This window comes from Scyliorhinus canicula, chromosome 9 (genome assembly GCF_902713615.1).
Source record: "Scyliorhinus canicula chromosome 9, sScyCan1.1, whole genome shotgun sequence".
NCBI lineage: Eukaryota > Metazoa > Chordata > Chondrichthyes > Carcharhiniformes > Scyliorhinidae > Scyliorhinus > Scyliorhinus canicula.
Window position 1 is genome coordinate 27,135,342 of NC_052154.1, and position 23,684 is coordinate 27,159,025.

Consider the following 23,684-nt stretch of genomic DNA (forward strand, 5'->3'; position numbering starts at 1 on the left):
AGGGGCAATTTAGCATGACCACCTAACCTGCACATCTTTGCACTGTGGGAGGAAACCGGAGCACCCGGAGGAATCCCACGCAGACATGGGGAGAAAGTGCAAATTCAACATAGACAGTCACCTGAGGCTGGAATTGAACCCTGATCTCTGGAGCTGTGAAGCAGCAGTGTTACCCACTGTGCCACTGTGCTGCCCCATGTTATGGTGTTATGGGGAAAAGACAGGAGAATGGGGATGAGAAATCGTGATTGAATGGTGGAGCAGACTCGATGGGCCAAATGACCGAATTCTGCTCCTATGTCTTATGGTCTTAATACCTTGCTCATGTTCTCCGCCCTAACCTCAGTTTCGCTTTACCAATGAGAATCAAAAGGAACTACTTATATTTGCAAAGCACCTTTCAAAAAGCCTCAAGGCATCTCAAAATACTTTGCAACCAATTAAATAATTTTGAATCGTGGTCACTATTGCAGGAAATGGGACTGTTAATTCATGCACAGTGAAACCCCACTAATAACAATAAGATAAATGTTCTTGGTGGGTAGTGGTAGTGGTTTCGAGAATAATGTTGGCATTGACACCAGAGGTACCTCCCTGGTGTTCTCCGAATGGTCCTTTTACATCGCCTTTTACATCCACCTAAAAGGTTTAGATTAGGCCTCTGTTAAGCATCTTTTCTGAAGGAAAGCATCTCCAACTGTACAGCATTCTATCAGCACTGCTCTGAAACGGCAGTTTAGGTTAGGTGTTCAAGTCTCTGGAGTGAGATTTGAACCCTTAGCCTACCCTCCGATGGAGAGGTGAGTCCCACCTCTGAGCTAAAGCTGACACAAGAAAACGGGCAGCGTGGTGGCGCAGTGGTTAACACTGCTGCCTCATGGCACCAAGGTCCCAGGTTTGATCAGGGCTCTGGGTCACTGTCCGTGTGGAGTTTGCACGTTCTCCCCGTGTTTGTGCAGGTTTCACCCCCGCCACCCAAAGGTGTGCAGGGTAGGTGGATTGGTCACGCTAAATTAATTGGGAAAAATTAATTGGGTACTCTAAATTTATTTATAAAAAGCTGACACAAAATAACTGAGTCTGAAATAAAAACAAACACAATGAAATATATTTTTTTAATGCGTGTTATAAGGAAACAGGAAAGTGAAAAGGGAAGAAACGTAGATAAGTTGCCAAACATGTTAAATTGATAAACTCTGAACTCTAGGTCGTCAAGTACCAGTGTGTTCACATTTCTACTGTGTATTAGTCTCAGGGTTATTGACAGCTCGCTGAGCTATGATTTGCAGGTTATCTTCTGATTTTCCCCTGCAATTTGACGTGGGATGTTATTCAATGTTAACGGCGCTATCTAAGTGTAAGTCGTTGTTGATTTAATGGGCTTCAATTGTGAGTTGTGTTGACGCGCTTAGCAATGGGACTAAATTGTACTGTTGGGTGGCCTACAGCTGATATTGGTCTGATATTTAGCCCTGGCTAAACGTCCTGATTCTAGTCCCGTAAGACATTCCAGTCTATTTCAAACTGCAAGTTTTGATTGATTCATTGGGCAGAGACGAGATGGAGTGGGTCCTTTGAAACCACCGTAGAGCCTCAGAACCGGAACCAAGAAGTGGGCATGCTTACTATGTGGCAAGTGTGCCAGTCTAACCTAGGAAGATTAGCAAAATGTGAGCGACACAATTTTGGAAGGAAGAATTAAAAATGGGAAATAGCACCGTGTACAAGTTAAAACGCGGGTGAACTGTGGTGATTCACCTGTTGATAACAAGTAGCGCAGAGCAGTATGACCCACTGCATAGAGTGGGATAAACTGGGATCAAATTATTGGGAATGTTTGGACTTCGTTTTGAATCAGATTATTATGATGCAAGGTGTAAACTAAATATGTTTTGCTGTGTTATTTTTCCAGTGTGATTTTGATGCTGTTGTAACCGTGGTTAGGCAGGGAAAGTATGAAAGATGTCCTGGAGTGAGATCCTATTTAAGTGCAGCACCGGATTGGAATATGACCTAATTTGTATTCCAAATAAGGCTCTGGAAAACTGACAGCCTTGTCGTCCGCTGTGTTCCAGAATACAGGCTGAAACCTCAAACATTATTCTGAACGAAGAAAACTGAAGGGTTTAAACAAACACTCAGTGATCATCACGGGATCCCTGCCAAGTTATTCCAGATTTTTGTTGACTCTTTCCAGAGACCGATTCAGTGGGACTGTGTCCCTGCTGCTTTCACCTAAAAAAGGAATCTCTGGAGAATTGTACTGTTGGGTGGCCTACAGCTGATATTGGTCTCCTTAAAAGATCCCCCCCCCCCCCCTCACTGAACCATATTGGCAAAAATGAAAGGCAGCTCACTGTCTCTGAGGATCGTGCCGAGCCTTGAGTGAAAGGTTTCTAATACTATAACGGTCTGTAGAATAATCGCATGCTAAAAATCTGATTTCTCCACCATGGCGGAAAAAATATATAATTTCAAAACCAGTGAGCAAATGTACGATCACTGAAATTGTTTTTCATCTTGATGTGTAAGTCCAATTGTTAACACATATAACTGCATACCATTATATTAATAGACCCTTTCCAGACCAGACTAGCCAGCAGCAGCTGCTTTCCTGTGGGAAAATGTTACTAAGGATGCCTCGAAACTGGAGACTCGTTGTCTTGTTGGAAAGGCCAACATCTATGGTATTCACTGTAGTTTAGCAAAAATAAAAAAAATGTCCAGGCTTAACATTAAGCTTGTCTTATGGAAAAGTACGTTTTTGAGCATGTTACCATTATTTAATATTATTATTATTTAATGCCCCATATATAAGTATGTAAATTGAGAATGACTGAAACCGTTACGTTATAACCTACAGAACAATGCGCTTAACTGAAAGCATTTGATCTTTCCCATAAATTCAATCTTTAGCAGGTAATTTAATTCTTGATTCAAAACAATGCTCACAGATCACCGTGATCGGTGAGAAACACCGCCTATAGCAGATAAGTTTACCTTTAAGTAATAAGTTGACTCTTAAGTAAAACGTTTGTTAAAGCACACATTCACGCTCTGTATAATGTTGCAACTCCAGACAAATGTGTGTAGCATTTGTGTTTAGATGGTGGGAATTAATTTGTCTTTTTTTCATCACAACATCTTTCGCAGGTGGCAGGGTAATGCAGTTTGATCTAGTTGACGCTGTCCTGCTATGAGCATGTAAATAAGTGAACGATTTGCCGAGAGGTTTGATGAAGTTAAGAGCGATTTTAACTCATGTTTAATAACGCAAATACCTATTCAAACAAATGTTGTACGTCTTTCAAAGTATTTTAAAAAATGCAACTGGATTTCTTAAATGGATCTTCCTCTACAAGTAATTTCTGCGGCCAGGTTCCAAGTCTTCCATCGCAACTTCGGTGTAAGGTTGGTGAAAACTCCAGCGAAACAGCAGCGGCGGAAATTGCCTCCGACGTCTGAGATCGGAAGAACCCCCTCAGAAATGCTGCCTTCGCATCGCCCTCACGCATAAGTTCCTACACTTCAAACAGTAGCGCGCCCCACTTCTCCCTTGTCCCTGCCTCCTTTTTTTAAACCTGCTCCTCCAGAGTTGATAATGGATCCACATCCCTGAAACATTAAATTGCCTGTCCTCCCCACAGACCCGGTCTGGGAGTTTCCAGCATTTTCCTGGTTTTGACCACTGGCTGCGAAATATTTAAGGTGCCTTGAGGTCATGAGGTCTCCATAAATGCAAATTCTTTCTTTCAAAAATGGGACAATGAATGAAACTGAAGGAGAACGTGTATTTATGTCCTTACGATATCCCCGCGTTCTTCCAAGGTAGTGGACATACCTTTGAAGTGTTGTTTGTCAGACAAATCTTAACCCAGTTTGCCCTCAGCAAGGTCCCACACACGGCAATGAGATAAGCGACCATTTTTCATTAGGCTGGTTGAGGGATGAATGTTGGCCAGGGGAGCACTCTTTCGGCAAATAGTATCATAGGACTGTCTATATTCATCTTCGCAGGTGGATGGGGCCTCACTTTAACATTTCATCCAAATGTTGTCACCTGCGACCAATGATATTCTCCTTTAGCGCAACCCTTGAGTCAATTTAGATCATATAGGCAAATCCTCACCCGCAAAACTTTCTGCCTCGGGCCGAGCTGTCATATTATGATGTAAGTTTTAGCAGAGGACTGTGACATATAAAGCACAAAATGGGTTATATGACATGATAAGCCACTCCAGAACGCAATCAGGGTCATGTGGTTGTGGGGGCATTCCTCAATATGGACAGGTCAGCTATGAATTTAATTCAACATAGGAACAATTGTAACCCCATCAGCTGGATATATTCCTTCACTGTTCGTCTTGCCGTTTTGATGTAACAAATTCCAACAAAAAAAGGAGAAATCTTAATTAGAAATGGCAACAGCGTTCTGCCTTGATCATTTGGATTGAAAAGAGTTGAATTATCCAGTAATTCAAATCAGACAATAGAATAATGTAGCCGGGGCTGAATTCGGTGCCTGAAATATTTTTGAATGATCAAAATAAGTGACTTTGAATTAAGAGGAAAGAGGGAAACGAGACCCTTCCCAGACTCCAGCAGGATGCGTTGTTTTTATTGTTACACAAATGCAGCTCCTGTCCAGATTAAGGAGACCATAGTCAAGATCAAACTGGGAGCAGAGTCACTTCTGTAACCTGAGGAATAAAAGCATGAAAATAATCATTCTTTGTTCAATCACACCTATGGATTACAATTGTTATAACCCTAGAAATTGTAAGTATTTTGCTTGTTTTTTTTTACTGTGCAAATATATATCAAGGTTGATGGGGAGTCGCATAATAACTGAAGATATTTCTAAGCGGGAATCAGGTGCCTTGTCCTTTGTGATGTCAGTCTGCAATACCCTTTGTTTTCAAAGCCTTTACATGTCAGTCACCGGTGGCTGTTGCGTGTTGATGTCAATTAGCAAGTCATTGGAAAAACTGCTCTCTAACATGTTGACTGTTCCATAAATCAGCTTCAGCATTTCGGTTGAAGGGTCAGGGGCATAGTATGTTTCGTAAAACGTGACATGGTGGTGCACACAAGCAGGAGGGTACCATTGATGGTTAATCAACTGGAAGAATTACTCGTACTTTAGTTTCGAAATCTTCCAGTGCATTAGGACGCTGCGAGGTGCAATTAGATAACGGGCGCTGGAAATTCCGCTTGAAGCTGTTTTCAAAATTGCAAGAAATGGCGAGTCGGGATCAAACTAAGACTTGACAATGATTTGCTTTTTTTAATGCCTTTTCAGAGTTCCACGCACCGAATTGTCCTGTTACTTCCTGACATTTAGATCTGTATTTTTGATGAACCTTATCAATAATTTATTCTCGGTGTTAAATATTCAGTGCTTAACAAGTCGTATTTTCATCGATAGGATGCCTTGAATGTGTCAATCGAAGTAGTTTAATTGAACTTGACTGTGGCTAGGTGGTGTGCTGGCTGCCAAACCCCGGTGCCGCAAACGACAAAATGTACGTGCAGGTGATAAAATGAGAACTGCAGAGAGAAGGAGGCAATGGACGAGCAGTGAGCGAACGGCCAGCGCACAGGAGCAAGTAACCAAAACAAAGTGCGACTTGGTTCCAGATGGAGATGAGGTGCTGATGATGGAAACATGCATCTCTCTCTCTCCGGCCAAGCGCTGAGGTGCATTGTCCTCTGCGTGCGTTGTAGTTTGTTTGGGACCAAGTGCTGTGGGGTCAGCTCGGGCGAAATCAAGGCGCTGGACTACAATCCCCACAAATCTTTGCAAACTGTACCTTTTGACAACCTTCCCAATCGAAAGCACGTCACCTGTCAGTGGAAGACGTCACAGGCCCTCCCCCCCCCCTCCCCCGGCCCTGCGAGACCACGTGATGCGTTCAGGTGAGGTGGTGGTTGGCTGCAAGGTCGATGCGAAGGGAAATTCCCTACTCTGAGCCTCTCAGTCGCTGCAGTGAAACCACCGACGCCATAGACCTTTAGGGCAACAGGTCAGCAAACTCCAGTCAGTGCTTTGCAAAACTGCAATATGTAAAACCGTTGCCAGTTATCTTTAGACAAATATTTTGCAATCAGAACTCAAGTTGCACTGGCTTAGTTCGAAATTATCTTGTAGTTCCACTTATTAAATTGCGGATTGGAAGAAACAGGTTGCTTGTGTACATCTGATTTGAATAAATAAGACTAAGCCATTGGATAACAGATCAGTGCAGCCTGATATTGCTTAGAAATGCAAAAGGAAAACGAATATATTGTTTGTTATATTAAATGCATTGTCGATTTATGAATGTTGCACTTAATGCAGGATCCCTGTTTGATACTAAATATATGCAAATATGCCTCATTATATTTGATCAATAAATGTGGTGAATGGTGTATTATTCTGAGATTATGTATATAGGTGAGAGAATTAGTTTGGCTGTTTGAAAAACATAATGCATCGAAACTAAAGGTTTGGATAAGTTAATGTACACTGCGTCAAATAAAATGACGACTGCTCAATGTTAACATGTGAATGATAGGAAATTCCTATTTATGTCATTTTCTTCCAGCTGTTCAACCCGGTGACCAAATAGCGAAGCTTCCATAATTGGAAACAATGCAAGTGTTTCAAACTAATTTGATAATGGTATATATCGAGAAATAACGTTGCAACAATGTTAACAATTGATGGAGACGATATTAAAATTAGCAGTGTAACAAATTGTACGTGAAACCTTGCATCACTGGGTTGTCAAGCTTGAAGGAGATGCGTTGTGCCCAGATAAAAGTTTTACGCTGTCCTCGATTGGGAACTTGCGGCTGATAACTGCCTAACCATAGCATGAATACTGTGTGGAGGGAACAGTTTCAGCAAGGCACAGTCGAAGGATCTCCTCATTGTATCCCATTGACAGCAAGAAAATAGGGGAAAGGGTAGGATTTTTGTTTTGGTATTGCTGTAGGTAACATCAGCTATATTAAAAAAAGACCCAACAAGACTACTAATAAAGGTTGTTGGGATATATATTGCCTTCATTAAAAATGAATTATGTAGCTCTCTGGTAACTTAGATGTACTCTGTATACACGTGTGAATGCATGATACAGTATACCGTATACGTACGTGTGTACACGATGCATGCAGATAAATCTATCTGTGAATTGGATGCAGGGATTTTAGGACATGTATCACATGGTTCTGTTAAGATCTCTCAGTGTGTGTGTGTGTGTGTGTATCTGTGCACGGCTGGCTGTTTCTCGTGGAAAAAGCGTTGCCTCTGCCTGTGGCCATGAGAGTGGAATCTGAGCCAAACACCTATCCTTTTTTTTAAGTGTCTAATCCTTTCGACTGAACAGCTATTCCCTATCACCCATAAGACAGTTGGTTTGGCTTTCCAACATTCGCCCATTCCAAAAACAAACCTCCAAAATAGCCACACTGCAAGTACCGTGTTATGGAAGGTTATCAAGCAGGGCATTAAAGTGCGATGTATTTGCATCACTAAGGAAACTCAGAGCAACCTTCGGGACCTGTAGCGAATCCAATCTCCGTTATATCTGTCGGAGTTCCACTGTCCACTATTAATAAAAAAGCGTTACGACGCAGGTCAACCCCTTTGAAAGAGTTCAGTCGATTCATATTAAAAAGATATATAAACCAGGACTGGACACGCGTTTTACTGGCCAGCGATTGAACGAGTATCATTTTAAACCGAATAGGATGATGCAGTTTTGCATGTATTCGTACATTAGTCTTTGTTAGAACCATTTAAGATATTTGCTTGTAATTAGACCCCGGTATGCAATTGTTTCTTAAACCTTAAAATGTACACACAGTCTATGGAATCAGCATATAGACGTTGTGCCTTGCAATAAAGACGATTTCTATGCATTAGTTGCTTAGTTAAAGTACATTGCCCGCGTTCAAAGTGAGAAATAAACACAGTACTTTGTCATCCATCAAAGTTTTATTTTCGTCTAGCACCTTTCTTTTTGGGCAAAAGCCAGCAGATGCGCGTGCCTTTTTCCATGATAAAATTGTTAAATTTGATTTGCATTAATTATTTCGAGGTAAACGTTTTATAAGATGTATCCTTTTTCATTTGAGGAATGAAGAGTCGTTTTTGACAGAAATGCTAAAATGTGCTTCATACATCATGTTGTTAATGGGAATCAGAGCTCTACACCGCCGATTTATTTCCATTGTAATCTTATTGCCAAAATTGTTTAGCAGACATCAAAGCCTAAAACAATCAGTTTGAAAAAAGAGCTCAGTCGACTTTCCTTTTGAGATGATTTCACCAATATTTATTACTGTGCTCAGCTTTGTATATATCCACATATATAAACACACGCATACAATAACGGAGCATCTGCAATTTACAAATACCCTTTAGGGTAACACTTGGCTCCCGCACCTCGCTGTGCAAAATGTAAACGGTAATTTTCAGCGTTGGTGTTCGATGTAACTAATTCAAAACATCAAAGTCCAATCCCCGAAACTGTTACATGGCATTTAAACTTGAGCAAACTGCTTCATCCCTGGCGCGAAGATAACGCAATTGCCCCGTTTGCGCTGAAATATTCGTTAACTTGATGCAAAACATTAACTTTCACACTGAACCTGAGGTGATACTAATTAATAAAATCATGATTCATTATTAATTAAGCACCCCTTCCTTGGACGCGTGGCTCTGAATCCGTATTGCGGCGTGTGAAAAATCCGCACGGGGCAAGAATTTGAACTTTAGTTTCATAAAGTCGAACATAGTTTTTAAGTCGAAACGTGAATTGTCTGAAGTATGATTAAAAACGCATGTCTTAATTGGAAACGATTTTTAAAAAAGAAAGTTACGGTAACATTTGTCGATGTAAACCTTTCAGCAGGTAGAAAGGTACACAGAGGTCACACTGAACAAGGGAAGGCGTTAACTGTTACTTTAACGGGAAATATATTGCAAATAATTTCGACACAGATTTGTTTTTCCATTTTTGATATTCCCTTTCGGTAATCAAATGTATCTTCTCTCTCTCTCTCTCTCTACCCACCCCCACTCCCCCGTTTCAATCTGAGCCCGTGTAATAGTTCGGCTAGTCGGGCGTATTTATGAGAAGATGTTAGATTTGTTGTTTGCTGCATGTACGTATTTACAGCTGGGGGTGTGGAGGAGGTTGGGAAGGAGAGATGAGAAGTGCTTAGGGCGGTCAATGTTGAACATCAGAGGGCGCTGCCATTGCACCTGCAAACAAAACCCCAGCCAGACACAACTACCGTCAACCCATCCTTCATTCATTCAATTCCACTATCATTTCATCCAGAAAGAAAACACAGGGAGAGGTAGAGAGAGACAGAGAGAGAGACCCCAGGCCCCGCTGATCTGCCCCAAACAAGCGCCGCGGTATCATGAAATCCCAGTACTGGACTGCCCAGAGACACCAGAACCATGTCGCTTTAAGAGCAACTGCAATTCTCCAAATATCTAATTGTTGTTTTGCCTGTACACAATCTCTGCCTTAGCAATCCATGTTTTATTCATCAAGGCATATTATACATACGTTGAAATGTATTACATATATAGAAACAGGAATAGGAAGCTTGCAGGAAGATAACAATTGATAATTTTGACATGTATTTCAGGCTGATTTTCCTACTCTCGATATAGCTTGATTAGGACAAGCTCGGGATATTTCCGCGGATAATAATGCATTGTAAATAGGGCACATAAGGAAATATTCCTTCTCGACGCGTTTTCTCTCAAAGGATCGAGATGAACATGTACAGCAGTAGATGTTGCTGTTTTTTAAAAAAATGATGTAAGCTGCCGAAAAAAGATTTATCAGTAACTTAGCAGGGCAGATTTGGGAGAAATAGATGGAGAAACAGCAACAAAAAAAATGAAATGCAAAGTATATTCACCAGGGTTTGCGCCGCAGTAGTCTCATTTCTTTATTTGAGGACACGTAGAAAAGTATATACCGTAGTTAATGCAAATATAGTTGCTATTGATCCAGCGGTTATATAATTATAGAGCAGTGTTGATAATTGTTAACATTGGCTATTCCTGTGGCATTCGACATTGTGTTCAAACTCTTGGATTTATTTGTGTAGTTGGTTTATTTCATTTTATTAACTCTCAAACAAGCCTGAAAACAGTTCGAAAGATCGCCGATCGATCACAGCAAATTCCGTTACATCCGCTCAATACAGTGACTGAAGCACTTTCAATTCCAATTCGAGCGATTGTAGCACTAGGAAACTCTGACGATAACCCGCACAAGCAAGTGTGTGTTTCCCCAGATTTCCCTGACTCTGCTACCAGTAAATTTGTCTGATATGTTTATTTCTGAAATGTGGTCCTGACAATGAGGTTCTCCTTTATTCTCTCCCCCCTCCTCAAATCATCAACTCTCTCAAGACAATGCGGACAGCGGGAAAGTTGGGAGAAGCAGATGCAATCTAAAATATTCTACCATTTCAGTTGAAATTGCACTTGAACCGATTTTACAACCTTATTTATTTTGACAATGTCGATGCTGTCTGCAATAGATGGGAAAGGTGAATGAGCAAAAAAAAAAACAAGACCGGTGCCTAAGAAATGTGGATTCTCAGTAATATCCAGCAGCAAAAATAGGGAAATTGGCATTTTTAAACGTGATGATAAATTAGTATTAATGCATTTAGAAAAAGGTGGAAATACTGCACTCATCTCTTAATGTAATTCTTTGTGAAATGAAATACTGTATTATAAATCGCGAAACAGGGAAAGGAATTTACCTTTCCGAGCGCAAGTTTCTCAAAAGTGTGTTTCCCAGCTCTATGCATCCAAACGTAAAGTTCTGAGAAATTTAAGAGAATTGAGTTTATTCGTCAATTCAAAAGTAATGTAAAGTGTGTGTTTTATTTAAAATAAAATAAAAAAACAGTTTAAAAGGATTGATCCTGGGGGGAAATCGGCCCATTGTCAGAAAAATGAATTAATCCCAAAATGTTGGCTGGTAAGGTTTTCTGCCTAAAAGAGAAAAAAAAATCTTAGAAGCTTAACGATCTGAGAAAATCAGCACTTCGCGTGTGCAACATTGTGGCAAAATCCATTCCCCCCCCCCCCCCAATAAAAATCATAATCTTCCAGGAATGCTCGCATGGTGATATTGTTTTGCAGCTAATGCAATTAAAACAATACTTGTGTTTTATATATGTGTGTGTAAAGGGAGGATTAAGAAATTAAAGACAATCTGTCCATAAAACGATCGCTTAATAGTTGGAGGGGGTAAAGGAGAGAGAGAGAGAGTGAAAAAAAACCCACGACGTCTTGGGAAGAGGTAGCAGGGACCCCTGTTAATCAGGGCTGGAATTAATAAATCTATGCAGAGGGGTTGGAGTTTTAAGCAGATCGCATTATTATACATATACAGTAGATTCTTTATTTCCTCTGCCCCCCTCCTCCTCCTCCTCCCGCTTGCATTTGTGTGGCAGTCAGTATTTTTCATTTTATAAATATATATCTCTATATTCTTGACTTTGTGGCTGACTCCGAAAAGCGTCACTTGAATATTGATCCGAGGTTGCTAATTAGCCCTTCCCGTCGTGCCTTCGTAATGAAGCACATGCGCACTGAATTAATCACAGCCATTTTTGCACGGAAACTAATTAGCAGAATAAAGATCCATCGACTTTTTTCATTGCGAGTTTCGCCCTCTTTTCCACCGCGATCGCTGAAATTTTTGCTCCTGGAATGTCCTGCCTGTCCTAATGCGAGTGTCGCCGGGCCCTGAGGATTCTTTGTATGGGATCTTTACGAGCTGATCTGGATTACACCATTCTCTTTTTACAAACAGCAGACGGTGGAAAATCGTAAGTTTCAACTTTTTTTCTCTCTCTCTCTCGCTCTCTCTTGCCACTTTGCTTCTTTGTGGATGTGTTAATTATAGTCAATCGCCAGCGCCCCTCTCTTTCTCTCTCTCTTCCTCCGCCAGCCTGAAGCTTCACCCCCCCCCCCCCCACTTGTACTTTTAAAAAATATATATATTATCATTTGCAAATGGTCATGATAAATACAACCGCATCCGAGCAGAACTTTGAATACTGAAGTTTATTATTATTTTTTTTTACCTGTTATGTTTACATCCGCACCAACCTGATCTTGACCAGCCGTCAACAGAGTCTCGACCCCCCTTATGGTCATTTTTTTAATGCAATGTTTTAAGGGTTGCAAGCGGTCCCTGTTGAAGTAAATAGCTATCTATTTAGTGGTGATAGAGAGGATGAGAGCTGGGGCTGCCGGAGACGCCACGATGCGAGCGCGGGACTGAGGGCTGGAAGTGCCGGTAGCTGCCTTGGGGTCGTAGCCGGGAGATGAAGCTTGGAGCTCGGCGTGAGGGTCCGTCTTTCTCCGAGGGAAAGGGAGCGAGGGGGATTTCGCTTTGCTTCTGTGGCCGGGCTCGGGGCTTTCTTTCTCCGTCCCGTTTGGTCTCTCTCTGTCCCTGGATGTGTTAGTTGGGATGCGGTTGACTAAAAGAGGTTGGATTTCCAAGTTCTTCATTTTGATTTTCTCTCTCACTCTCTCTCTCTCTCTCCCTCCTCCTCCTCCTCGAGTCCCGGGATCGGAAGACGGCGGGGTTAGAGAGTTTTTTCTCTCTCTCTCTCTCGTATTTTTAAAATGTTCTTTTTCGGGATTTTGTTTTCATTCTTTTCTCAGTTCCTGGGATGTTGAGGGGAGGGGAAGGAGGGGAGGGGTGGTGGTGGGGGGGCGAGCTGAATGTAGGAAAGCCTTGATCCCGTGTTGACTTTATTTTCGGATTCTCAGAGTCACATGTGATCGATCGGTTTTGGAGAATGTGTTTAAAAAGAGCCGGAGAGTCAGCGAGCGGCACTCAGATCGGAGGAGAAATCCCGGAGGTAGACAGGGGGGGGGGGGGGGGGGGGGGAGAAGAGAGAGAGCGATGCAGCGAATGAAAGAAAGAGCGAAGTAAAGGGGAAATCGTTCAGAATGAGAGTGACAGAAAGGGCAAGGGGAGAGATAAGCGGGTCAGAGCGAAAGGAAGAAGGGGGAAGAGAGGGTGAAAGAGGAAGGGGAAGATATAGATAGATTAGAGAGAGGGATGGCGGCGGGGGGGGGGGGGGGGGGGGGTCAGAGGAAGGGGTCGAGGGCTGGAAGATAAGAGAGGAGAGAAAGGACGGGGCAGATAGTGAAAACGGCAAGATGAAAGGCAGGGAGGAAGGAAAAAGGGCGATAGAGGGCACGGAGAAGATGAAAACAAGGGAGAATGCAGGGGGAGAGCGGATCGGAGAGGAGGGAGAGATGCTGTGTTGTTGGCAGATCCAGGAGTGAGAGGCGCGGGGGGGGGGGGGGGGGGTAGAAGCCCAGATTGGGACGAGACAAGGCAGAGAAATTAAAAAGAAAAGGGGATGGGATCGACTCCCACCAGGGAGACTGGGACGTTGGGCAGATTTGATCAGGAGAGCCAGACGGCAGGGAAGGAAGGGGTCGGTCGGGGGCAACAGCAACAATAACAACAACAACAAATGAGGTGGACTCGCTGAAGGAGACTTGAGACGGAGAAAGGTAGAGAGAGAAGTAAAAAAAAAAATCGAGTGGAGTAATAGGAGTGCAGAAGTGAAGTGGAGGGGAGATGCGAGATGAGATGAACGGATAATCGAGGCTCAATAGGGAACGAGGACACATCAGTCAGTCATTGAGATCATTTGTGCCGCCAACACACCATTTCGGGGCATCTGATATCAGATCGAAGGCGATTTTTATGACTTTTGTACACACAGACACACACAAAAAATCAATGGAGATCGCAAAGTTTATTCAGTAGACAGATCCGACGAGATTCCCTTACAATTGGGTCTTTCTTTTGGAAAAAAATAAAAAAATATATATATTTCAAATTTTCGACGCGAATGTAGATGGTGTAGATGCCGAATTCGAATTATTGTGGAGACAAAATGTTATATTTGAATGATTAGGTTGGAGATTGGGGCAGGATCTCTCTCCCCCCCCCCCCCCCCCCTTCCCCAGGCTGCTCTCCCTCCCCGCCCCCTCCCGCCCGGGTCAGCCCGAGTTCGTACGGCGGACGGGAGGTGCGTGCATGGCGGCGGAGGAAAAGAGAGGATGCGCCGAGCAGGGTCAGGAGCTGATCCGCGCCGCCGCCTCCTCTCGCCCAGCCAGCCTCCCGCCAGGTGTTTGCCTGCAGAGACACATCGCTCGGAAGTTCTGGCAGAAACATGGTCACCGCCGAGGATCCGATTTCACTGCATTTTGACTGTGCAAAGGCACCGCACATCGGACCAGTTATTCCAGTTAACTACAGGGGAGGGGAGCTTGGAGGAGGAGAAGGAGGACGGGGGGGGGGGGGGGGGGGGAGCACAAAGGGGAGGTGTCAGGGTAGTGATCAGCAATTATTTATTTATATTTCTCAAACTCTAATAACGCTGTACTTTAATTGCGGGGCATTTTGTGTGTGTGTGTGGTGCTGCTTCTTGACACACGTCCGCATTCAGGTCTGTTGCAGATTGTCTAGCCAGACCTATTTTTAAATCGGCACAGTTGGTGCGTGTGCCTCTAACCCTGTAACACTTAGAAGTGAAGGTCCCAGATTGAGAGTCGCCGGCCCAGACAATACAGCACGGTAGAAATTTTGTTTGACGCGTTTTTAATTGGAGCTACCACATTTAGAAATTGGACTCAAATGCTTCTTAAGTGCAGTTTGTTCACAAGCATCTCCAAGCCAATGTAAGTGATCCGTACAGTATATCCATTTACATGATAAGAAATGGGATAGAAATGTATACAGGTAATATTCGTCATAAACAATACAAAAGGACCGCAAAATTAAATTATGCATTCCCATCCAAACGAAATATACAGTCCATTTTCAGCTTTTCTTTCATTGTGTAACCTGAAAGTAAATGACATTAAAAATTAAAGACTACAAGTTGCTGTTAATGCTGCTTCATTAGGGCATGGTGTTTTGCAGTTGTGTTGACACTTGCTATTAAAATAAATTATATTCATTTTAATACACACAAATGATTGACGAATTGTAACTGACCAGGATCTTTTCTTCCCTCTAAGCTTTGATAGTTTCCATTTGTCATTTAGGTGTCTCCCAAGACTGTGATTTAGTGTTAGGGTATGCACTGGCCGATTAGATCAGTGGCCATTCAGTGTGTGTATTGTATGTTAATTCATCTTCAGGACTCTTTATTTTTAAATGCACCAGAGCTGGTGCCTTTAAACCACTAAACTCATCCACATTAAGATAGTTCACTTGCAAATATGTGGACGACCTCAGTGGAGCAGCCATTGCAAAAACAAGTGAGATGTTTTGCCTTTTTTCATCAATTGACCTGTGGTGTCGATAGCGAGATGTAACCATTTTATCTCTCTAATGTATGCCTTTAAATGATAATTGGGGCCCTTCACAAATTAAAAACTAATATAAGCTATATATTCCTAGCACAGTAGTAAAGAAACAATAAGAACAATAGTGTTTACCAATAAATTGCTTGTAGTTCTAAATTGGCAAGGCTTGTCTATATGTGTGGGGAAGGGCTCCTTACTGTTTGGTATTTGGAAAGCACAGTGGTGTCAGAAACCTATGCAAGCCTTTAATGCCGTCAGAGGCTATTTGTCATTTGACAGAACTGAGCCAGTCACTCTTTACTTGATGCCTTCTCCCACCAAAAAAGAGAAGGGCACCAAGTGAAAACAGTCCTAAGTGGCTCATTGATGGAATGTTTTGTATTGTGTGTACTTGTGCGGCAATAGTCAATATTGAATCCTTGCGGAAACAGCTTGGTTTAATTTCTTTTGGCAAAACCCCGGCTATATTGAGATGTGCCATTGAAACTTATATCACATTGCTTATAGTAAATGTCCAGTATTGTAATAATTCATTTAAAATGTGTCCCGGGGCATTTGTGGGTCTGCAAATATGATATTTTTGCATTTACTAATTTGAAATATTTTAAATTGGCGGCACTTTTAATATTTCCGGCTTTCATTCGGAAATGCAGCAAGTTAGAGTTTTAAATTTAGAGATATTAGAACAAAAAGCCTATTTCTATTAATTTTTTCATAGCTGTTAAACAGTGCTACAAAAATGTATTTTGATTTCACCCTACTAATGAAATTTAATGCATAAATTCCGGATGCTATCCAAACTTGGAGTAAATAGAAATCAAACTCCATCTTTTATGTATTGAGCATTAATATTGTAGTAAATAGATAGGGTGCTTCCATTGATCAGAATTCCTGATTATTTATACTTTCTTGGCCGTCTGATGTTCAGTTTGAACAAATGGAGTGTCATCTTACTTAGATGAGTCAAAGAAGCAGGTTGTCCTGCGTTGGTGGTAGATTGATTGAGTCAAGGCCTAAAATGAATTGCCGAGGCCAGGAATAAAGGGCCGCGAGTGTGTTCAGGTACCTGTGCTGCATAGCGAAAGCTTGCTCAATAGCAGTGTGGGAAATGATGCAGCCCTTGACGATGCCAGACAGAACTGTAGATGTCAGGCTTTGCACGGCAAGCCGAATTGAGCAGCAAGGCAGAATGATTCAGATTAACCTTCGCTTGAACATTGTTTAACACAAGGCTTTGAATGAAATGCTTGCTGGCACATTATGTATGTTTGTGTAAATTTGCATAAGCTCCGAAGCTGGGTACAATAATTGTGTTTGGTATTGTAGCTATGGTCGTTGCTGTAGGGGACATGGAATTATGTTCTCGATTTAGTCTTTCCTTCCATTTATCAAATCTAAATCCTCCACAACACAATGTACTCATTATTGTAAATAGAAAAAGTATTTTTTTCATTCTCTTATCTGTGGAAGATGGTATGAGTATGTGAAAATTAATGAATATATTGACAAACTGAGTCAATAGGAATAGTTCAACTTAACGATACATAGTATGCAACTGGGAAGAAGGTAAGCAGTGTAGTACTAATCCTTTGTTGATGAGTGAAGTCACTCATTGCCTCCTTTCTATGTCAGTTCCTAAAGAGCTGAACAGAAACTAAACAGTAGAAGATAAAGAGCTGAAATTATTAAAGCCTTGTCCGCAGTCCATTTTTGTTTGAAATGTGCTGGAAAGAATGAGTAATGTAGGCCAAGAATGGGTGGGAACAAGCAGAGGCTGAAGCGGCCAGTAGTTCACGTAAAGCTTACATCTGCTTAGATTCAGACCAGGCATTCTGCTGATCTTTAGTGTAACTGAGCTAGTATGGGGGGAAGCTAAGCTGAACAGGTTTTGAACTGTACGTGTACACCTAAAACAAACCAGGTACTGGCTTAGAACAGAGGCTAGTTCAAACAAGGTTTGTTTTCGGCTCGATTTGCATTTCAGTATGTATCTGCCATATAGAGAAAAGGGAAGCAACTTGACCAACACTTTGGGAGCGTGTGTGCCATAGTGTATCAGATACAACAATGGTTCTGTAAAGTTAATTGTAGCTGGGCTAATTGTTTTGTAGGAATGAGACGTTAAAAAAATACTGAGTTGGAAGATTCCCCTTTAACTCTTTGTGTACCAAATTTACATCGTAGTGTCCAAAACGCTATGCAGTGCTATTTGTTCAATATCTGCACAAATTACTCTTGTACCAGTTTAATTCTGGATGCTGTGAAGCACTGATAGATAATGGAACAACCAACTTTCTCAAGACTCCGTGTTTCCCGAATAAACACTAAAACCTATTCTTGCTTTTTGACCTTGGTACAGAAGTATTTATCATAGTCTCAAAGGACCTATGTAGTTTCAGACTGGTCTCTGACAACGCTTAGATACCTTTTTCAGCATTTAAAGTGGCTCTAATGTTCACGTGGCCAGTTTGCAGCATTGTTATAGGTTCCAGTTCTTTTTTTCCGTCTCTGGTCATGATTATGCTTCCTCAGCTGCATTCTCACTTCTCCTGGTTTCAAATACAGTCATTAAACTGTGGTGCATTGATATATTAACAGCTTTCAAATAAAAGCTATTATAGACAAGTTTTTCTCCTTTTATTAAAAAAAAGACCCAAAATACAAATTACACATGTAATGATGGTGCAACGTTTTGCAGAAAATGCCTTCATCAGCTTTGTTTCTCTGCTTGGTGAATTCCGTATCTTAGCTGTGCTATTTTAGAAAGGTACTGAGCAGAGGCAGCCACTCCTAAAGGGGACAGAAAGATAGATTGTCATTTTCTTCTGTCTGATATTGGTGGCCCGGCACCCACTGTATTCTACCTGTCACATTGATATTTGAAGATCTGGGCCACAGAGGGGATTCAGAGGTGAAAAGGTAGGGAGGTTCATAAGGTAGCTTTAGTAAATGAGGGTGAAGAAACAAAAATGAAACATGCAGCATAGATATGATCTTTTGTCATTCTTCTGTTTATGAAAGAAATAATAAAATGCTAATGCATAAAATATGATGAGTACATGAAGTGGACTGGCATATGTCACTGTGTTATTCCCCACGCTCTTACAAATTAACACTGACATATTGAGAATTGAAATCCATCGTTACATACCACTGGTGTTGTTTTAACAGTGGCACTTTCAATTTGTATTCTTAATCCCTGGATACAATGTTAGGACTTATTAATATTGAATTTTAGCTCATCGGCAAAGTTGTTTTCATATTGGTACTTTTAATTGAGATTTCAGGAATGTAGCTCACCTATTCTGGCCAGAAAATTTATAGACCCTTAAAAACTGGACCTAGAGTCTCTAATCAGGATAAAGGAGTTGGATTTAGTATCATAAATATCAGGATGAAAGTCTTGATGCCAGTCTCCTGAAATCTCAGTTAATGAAGCACCAATATTAAAAGAGTCATAATATCCCCGCAATGAACAATATTAAAATAAGCTATCATCAGGGCCTGTCTATCTTGGCATTGACTACATAAAACATATTGGGTGTACTATCTGGGTTTGAGATGGAATTGACATGTGGATAATTAGGGAAGTATCTATCATGACATTGTCCCCTTGGGTACCCATAAACTTGAAATTTTGGCTTGCTGTCGATTATCCTGCTTGGCCAATTAAGATATAGTCTTTTGCTCTGCATTTCTAAGTGTATTTCAGTTTAATGGAAATCAGAAGTGAAGAGTTACCCCTTGGAAAGTGTTTGTCCATTTTTATCTCTCCTCCTTTTGTCTCCCACCTCGCTGTTTGCTCCCCCAACCCTCCACCTCGCCTTTTCCTCCCTCAGCCCTGCACCTCGCCTTTTCCTCCCTCAGCCCTCCAGCTCGCCTTTTCCTCCCTCAGCACTCCACCTCGTCTTTTCCTCCCTCAGCCCTCCAGCTCGCCTTTTCCTCCCTCAGCCCTCCAGCTCGTCTTTTCCTCCCTCAGCCCTCCACCTCGTCTTTTCCTCCCTCAGCCCTCCAGCTTGCCTTTTCCTCCCTCAGCCCTCCACCTCGCCTTTTCCTCCCTCAGCCCTCCAGCTCGCTTTTCCTCCCTCAGCCCTGCACCTCGCCTTTTCCTCCCTCAGCCCTCCAGCTCGCCTTTTCCTCCCTCAGCCCTCCAGCTCATCTTTTCCTCCCTCAGCCCTCCACCTCGTCTTTTCCTCCCTCAGCCCTCCACCTCGCCTTTTACTCCCTCAGCCCTCCAACTCGCCTTTTACTCCCTCAGCCCTCCACCTCGCCTTGTCCTCCCTCAGCCCTCCACCTTGCTGTTTGCTCCCCTAGCCATCCACCTCGCAGTTTTCTTCCGAGGCCTTCACCTCGCCTTTTCTTCCTCCAGCCCTACACCTCCCTGTTTGCTCCTCCAGCCCTCCACCTTACCTATTCTTCCCTCAGCCCTCCACGTTGCCTTTTCTTCCCTCAGCTCTCCACGTTGTCTTTTCCTCCCTCAGCCCTCCACCCCGCCTTTTTCTCCTCCAACCCTCCACCTCACATTTTCCTTCCTCAGCCCTCCACCTCACTGTTTGCTCCTCCAGCCCCTTCCTCGCTTTTTCCTCCCTCAGCCCCCAAACTCACCTATTCCTCCCGCAGGCCTCCACCTCGCTGTTTGCTCCTCCAGCCCCTTCCTCGCCTTTTCCTCCCTCAGCCTCCAACCTCACCTTTTCCTCCCGCAGGCCTCCACCTCGCTGTTTGCACCTCCAGTCCCCTCCTTGTCTTTTGCTCCTCCAGCCCCCTCCTCTCCTTTTGCTCCCCCAGCCTCCTCACTTTCTGCTCCCACAGCCCCTCCTCACCTTTTGCTCCCCCAGCCCCTCCTCACCGCCTCCTCACTTTCTGCTCCCACAGCCCCCTCCTCACCTTTTGCTCCCCCAGCCCCTCCTCTCCTTTTGCTCCCCCAGCCTCCTCAACTTCTGCTCCCACAGCCCCCTCCTCGCCTTTTGCTCCCCCAACCCCTCCTCTCCTTTTGCTCCCCCAGCCTCCTCACTTTCTGCTCCCACAGCCCCCTCCTCGCCTTTTGCTCCCCCAGCCCCTCCTCTCCTTTTGCTCCCCCAGCCTCCTCACTCTCTGCTCCCACAGCCCCCTCCTCGCCTTTTGTCCCTTAGCCCCATCTCACGCTCTGCTTCCCCAGCCCCCTCCTCGCCTTTTCTCCCCTCGCCACCTCCTTTTTCTTCCCCAGACCTCCTCCGCACCTTTTGCGCACCCCCCCCCCCCCCCCCCCCCCCCCCCCGTGCCTCTTGATCAGATGGAAACCCCTGGCTCACCTTTTTCCTCGTTTAAAAAAAATAACCCACAAGTAAACATTTTGGATCAGTTAGAAACCCAGAGATGGGTGCACAACTGATAACAGCAGTTTTACATTTGAAAAGTCCAATTGTACTTGATCAGTAACTTGTGTCTCACACAGTTAAGGTAAAATGGTGTGTAGCTTTAAGATTAATGTTCAGTGTCAGGATCAATTGTGACATGAGAAAGGTGCAGCTCAGCCAGTATTGTGTACCTGTGCATTTTATGACATGGGGTGACTAGTGGATAAAAACATATTTTTAAATTCATTTCCATTGTTGGTGTTATGTTGGAATCTGTAGACCCATAAACTTTTCAGGAACTATTTATCTTGCTCCCAGCAGAGTCTGTGATTTTCTACCATTCGCTCAGTAGTAGAATTTCCTCCACTTTTTCATTCTCCTCCCCTCCATGTACTCATCAAACTGTTCTTTTGTGCATGCATTGTAGCTTTAGCTGTGCAGTGGTTCCTGGAAGTTTGCATCACTTGCATTAGCAGTGGACTCCTCTGCATGCATGTTTTCCTGATTTGTAACAGGCTTTTAAGTGCATGTAGACTGTTGACTGGGTGAGAATGGAAAAGTGTGTGGGAGTGGGACAGAAGTAAATTCAGTGCCAGGATAGTCAGAGGATGAGTGTGTTCTTTTCCATATAGTTAGGTCATGAAGGGTAATGGTAGGGGACCTCAGATCCTTTCGCACCTCTTTCAGCTTTTATTTACAGTGACACACATTTGCACCTCCAAGTGTAACAACCACAGTTATAGCCTGCTTTTTTTATAGAAAAGGCGAGTATATTATAGGGCAGTACGGCAGCACAGTGGTTAGTGCTGCTGCCTCACAGCGTCAAAGACCCGGGTTCAATTCCAGACGTGGGTCACTGCCTGTGTGGAGTTTGCACGTTCTCCCCGTGTCTGCGTGGGTTTCCCCCGGGGTCTGCGGTTTCCTTCCTTAAGTCCCGAAAGACGTGCGTGTTAGGTGAATTGGACATTCTGAATTCTCCCTCCGTGTACCCAAACAAGCGCCAGAGTGTCGTGATTAGGAGATTTTCTCAGTAGCTTTATTGCAGTATTAATGTCAGATGACCTATGACACTAATAAAGATTATTATATTATATATATATATATGTATCGAGTACAGGTGAACCTCCAGTTAATGTCCACCACCCGACAACAATTAAACACCCAGATAATGTACAAATAACACAATGGAGTTGTCCTGTTTTTGTGAGTAAATTGAAGCATTGGGCCAGATTTTTATGAAGTTGGAAAGACACTGCGTCCTTTAAAAACGGTGGGCAGGACACAGATAAGGAAATCCTGCCTCATCATTTCTGACAGATCCAATTTTTCTTTTTAAATTTAGAGTACCCAATTATTATTTTTCCAATTAAGGGTCAATTTAGCATGGCCAATCCACCTAATCTGCACATCTTTGGGTTGTGGGGGTGAAACCCACGCAGACACAGGGAGAATGTGCAAACAGTGACCCAGGGCCGGGATTCGAACCCAGGTCCCCAGCGCCGTAGTCCCAGTCCTAACCACTGCACCGCATGCTGCCCCTCCCCTCCCCCTCCCCCTCCCCCTCCCCCTCCCTCCCCCTCCCTGCAGATCCAATTTTTGACGGTAGGGGAAATGAAGCAGAGAGTGATTCACAGGATGGACGCTCACAATCAAGGCCATTTGACCTTACTGCTAATTTCAAACAGATCCCTTTTTGGCTGTTGCAAGGGCCTTAACTCACCATATGGGAATTACAAATTTATGGAGTCTTCAAGGGTAGGTACATTCTATTTAAGGGCCATGATCTGAAGATTTTTAAATGCTCCGCTCTATAAACATAAAAAAAAGGCACTGCTGTCTGAGAGTGTTTTAAAAAAGTGATGGACTATTTTGATTGACTGACTTAGGTTCAGAAAAATTGGCATCTGGTGATGCAGTTTCAATAGAGGCCTTTGTTGTTATTTACCAAAGGGCTAGCAATATGTCATGAATGCTTGGCTAAATTTCACAAACAATAATTGTCTCAGCAGGGGGTTCTGAGTTCACAGTTTTCAGTTTGAAGAATCTATTAAAGGATTATCTTTTTTTTTTATAAATTTAGATTACCCAATTATTTTTTCCAATTAAGGGGCAATTTAGTGTGGCCAATCTACCTATCCTGCACATTTTTGGGTTGTGGGGGTGAAACCCACGCAGACACGGGGAGAATGTGCAAACTCCACACGGACCGTGACCCAGAGCCGGGATCGAACCTGGGACCTCAGCGCCGTGAGGCAGCCGTGCTAACCACTAGGCCACCGTGCTGCCCTAGGATTATCTTTCTTTAATATGGGGGCCGAATAGAAGTTTGCTTGTTTTTATAATAGATTAAACACTTGAAATTTGAACGGACTTTATGAATGGGAGCTGTATTAGCTATTAGACATTTATTATTTTCAACTTCATATTGCAGCTAAGGCCTACCCTTGGTGGACACTGGGTGAACGATCATGGTGGTTGCATGGAGGGTATGAGAGGTAATTGGGAGGTGGATGCAGAGCATATGTTGTAATGGAGTTGGCATGGAGGGTATGAGGAGCTGTGCATGAGGCTCAATGGCTTAACAACCTCAACCTCAAAAACAACCGGCTTTGACATAGATAAGCTGCAGAGCTGGGCTGAGAGGTGGCAAATGGAGTTTAATGTGGAAAAGTGTGAGGTGATTCACTTTGGAAAGAATAACAGGAATGCGGAATATTTGGCTAATGGTAAAATTCTTGGTAGTGTGGATGAGCAGAGGGATCTCGGTGTCCATGTACATAGATCCCTGAAAGTTGCCACCCAGGTTGATAGGGTTGTGAAGAAGGCCTATGGTGTGTTGGCCTTTATTGGTAGAGGGATTGAGTTCCGGAGCCATGAGGTCATGATGCAGCTGTACCAAACTCTGGTACGGCCGCATTTGGAGTATTGCGTACAGTTCTGGTCGCCTCATTATAGGAAGGACG

At 43.1% G+C, this 23,684-nt stretch overlaps 1 protein-coding gene and 1 long non-coding RNA gene across 8 annotated transcripts in view; one reads left to right on the forward strand and one right to left on the reverse strand.

Moving 5' to 3' along the window:
* Positions 1–23,684, forward strand: part of zfhx3 (zinc finger homeobox 3) — a 589,682-nt gene that overhangs the window by 43,606 nt on the left and 522,392 nt on the right. The window contains exon 1 of one of the 7 annotated variants that reach the window (XM_038806374.1): positions 4,763–4,779. The exons of 1 other annotated variant lie outside the window; for it this stretch is intronic. The gene's annotated coding sequence lies outside the window, so the exon portion shown is untranslated. Of the gene's footprint in view, positions 1–4,762; positions 4,780–6,009; positions 6,027–11,514; positions 11,869–13,484; positions 13,580–23,684 lie in introns of those variants that run through there. 5 more of the 7 variants (XM_038806376.1, XM_038806372.1, XM_038806371.1 and 2 more) reach the window with 5 other exon arrangements.
* Positions 1,101–13,099, reverse strand: LOC119971177. Its single transcript, XR_005461771.1, has 2 exons — positions 12,127–13,099; positions 1,101–4,700 (listed from the first exon to the last, which is right to left on the reverse strand). It is a non-coding gene; the product is annotated as an uncharacterized LOC119971177 (long non-coding RNA).